We start from the raw sequence: 2,748 nt of genomic DNA on the forward strand, positions 1-2,748 counted from the left end.
AAAAAAAAAAAAAAAAAAATTCAAGCCAGGTGCAGTGGCTCACACTTTGGGAGGCCAAGGCAGTTGGATCACTTGAGGTCAGGAGTTCGAGACCAGCCTAGCCAACATGGTGAAACCCTGTCTCTACTAAAAATACAAAAATTAGCCAGGTGTAATGGTGGGTGCCTATAATCCCAGTTACTCGGGAAGTTGGGCCAGGAGAATCGCTTCGGGAGGTGGAGGTTGCAGTAAGCCAAGATCATGCCACTGCACTCCAGCCTGAGCAACAGAGCAAGACTCTGTCTCAAAAAAAAAAATTCTGGATAAAATGTGAAAATGAACAAAATGATACAGTAAACTAGAAAAAATGAGAACTAATTTATCCCAACCAAATCAAAAGTGATTTAAAGGAATAAACATTAAAATGACTTTAGGAATCATTTCCTATACTGTCAGTAACACTGCAACACAGATCGAAGGAAAACTACAGTACACAAATCAAAACTCAGTTTTGCCTTAATTCCTGAGCTAAAATGCTATTAAACATATTTTCACTTGAATTTGGCTGGGGTCAGTGGCCCACGCCTGTAATCCCAGCACTTTGGGAGGCCGAGGCAGGCGGATCACCTGAGGTCGAGAGTTTAAGACCAGCCTGGCCAACATGGTGAAACGCCACCTCTACTAAAAATACAAAAATTAGCCAGGTATGGTGGTGCACACCTATAATCCCAGTTACTAGGGAGGCTGAGGCAGGAGAATCCCTTGAACCCAGAAGGTGGAGGTTGCAGTGAGCCAAGATCATGCCATTGCACTCCAGCATGGCCTGGGCGACAGAGTGAGACTCCATCTCAAAAAAAAAAAAAAAATACATTATATATATATATATTTTCACTTGAATTCAATTCAACCCTAAAAGGGAATTAGCAAAATTTTTGGCATCTTTTATTCTTCTAGTAAAAAAGCAGATCTGGCTATTTTATATTATCCCCAGATCAATGAATGGAGTCTCTTACAGCACATATGGGTATTAGTTCAATCCATCCATCTACTCACCACTGTCCTTCAATCTTTGACAATGTTAAATGGATTAGGAAAAGACTTACAAATTTGAATTCATAGCTTTGCCCTCCTATCTAGGTAGTTAACAATGGTTATGCATAAGGAAAAGAACATGTATAATCTTAGAGTTTCAGAGATGATGATAACTCTACTACTGCCCACCACGATAATTCAGTGCCAAGGCAATCAAGGAAGGATCAGGAGACCATTCAAATAGGTGAGCAACTACACATAGCCAGCTGGCTATTTGCAAAACTATATCCTTTTTTTTTTTTTTTTTTGAGATAGAGTCTCACTCTGTCGCCCAGGCTGGAGTGCAGTGGCGCAATCTCAGCTCACTGCAACCTCCTTCTCCCAGGTTCAAGCAATTCTCGTGCCTCAGTCTGAGTAGCTGGGATTACAGGCATGCACCACCACACCCAGCTAACTTTTGTATTTTTACTAGAGACAAGGTTTCACCACATTGGCCAGGCTGGTCTGGAACTCCTGACCTCAAGTGATCCGCTGGCCTCAGTCTTTCAAAGTGCTGGGATTACAGGCATAACTGTATCTTAACTATGATTTTTGGTAGCACTTGGCAACTGTGTCTGAAATAATTTGAAACAATGACAATTGCTCAGCACAGCCTCTTTTGAAGTGTTTCTCCACAAGACACTATTGGCATTTTGGATGAAACAATTCACTGTTCAGGACTGCCTCCTACTTCCCACCCACTGGAGCACATTGAGCATCCCCATCTTCCACATACTAAATGATGGTTGCAACCTCTTCCCAGTCACTGTGACAACCAGAAATGGCCCCCTTTGAGAACCACTGTTGAGAAGTTTTCTACCCTTCTCTTTTTATGATATATAACTACAATTTACTCCCTTTTTGACAGTGATATGGCATATGGTTACATGACAAAAATAGGGCATTATACCTATATTTACTAAATAAAAAGAATTATTGAAAACTTGAGCTATACTATATAATGCCAAATATTGATATGGCAAGCAAAATTATCCACATGTATCTCCATTTATATAAGAATTTTAGAAAACAGAATTCCTTTTTAAATTGTCTACCTTAACTTATGACACTAATAAAAGAGGAATCCTAAGATTTTTGAAAAGATAATACAGAAATTGTAAGGCAGCTATTTCAGGGGTACCAGAGACTTACATTGCAAGTCGGCCAAAGATTATAGATGCAAACATACTATTTTGTCAAATCTCTTGCCCATCTGGGGGAATAGAGAATGAATAAATATGGGTCCAGGCTCAGCAGCCCACAGAGGGGAATGCAGGTTAGGCAGAACCACAAGTAAAAGAGAGGAATTTCGGACTGGATGTGGTAGCTCACGCCCGTGATCCCAATACTTTGGGAGGCCAAGGCAGGAGGATAGCTTGAGCCTAGAAGTTCAAGACCAACCTGGACAACACAGTGAGACCTTGTCTCTACAAAAAAAAAAAATTAGCCAGATGTGGTGGTGCATGCTTGTGGTCAGAGCTCAGGGGCTAAGGTGGGAGGATCGCTTGAGCCTGGGAGGTCGAGGCTGCAGTGAGCTAAGACTGCGTCACTGTACTCCTGGGAGACAGAGCAAAACCCTGTGTCAAAAAAAATAGTGGGGGGAGGGGGGGAAGGTAGAGGCAATTTCAAACATACTATTCTTAATGTAATTTAGATAGAAGAGATTAAAAGTTTAAGTGGAATTTCTTTATAATAGTG

At 41.1% G+C, this 2,748-nt stretch overlaps 1 protein-coding gene across 1 annotated transcript in view; it reads right to left on the minus strand.

Annotated features, from left to right (window-relative positions):
• Positions 1–2,748, minus strand: part of CENPI (centromere protein I) — a 76,186-nt gene that overhangs the window by 19,015 nt on the left and 54,423 nt on the right. The gene's annotated exons all lie outside the window — the stretch shown is intronic.

This window comes from Mandrillus leucophaeus, unplaced genomic scaffold (genome assembly GCF_000951045.1).
Source record: "Mandrillus leucophaeus isolate KB7577 unplaced genomic scaffold, Mleu.le_1.0 Scaffold706, whole genome shotgun sequence".
NCBI classification, from domain to species: Eukaryota; Metazoa; Chordata; class Mammalia; order Primates; family Cercopithecidae; genus Mandrillus; species Mandrillus leucophaeus.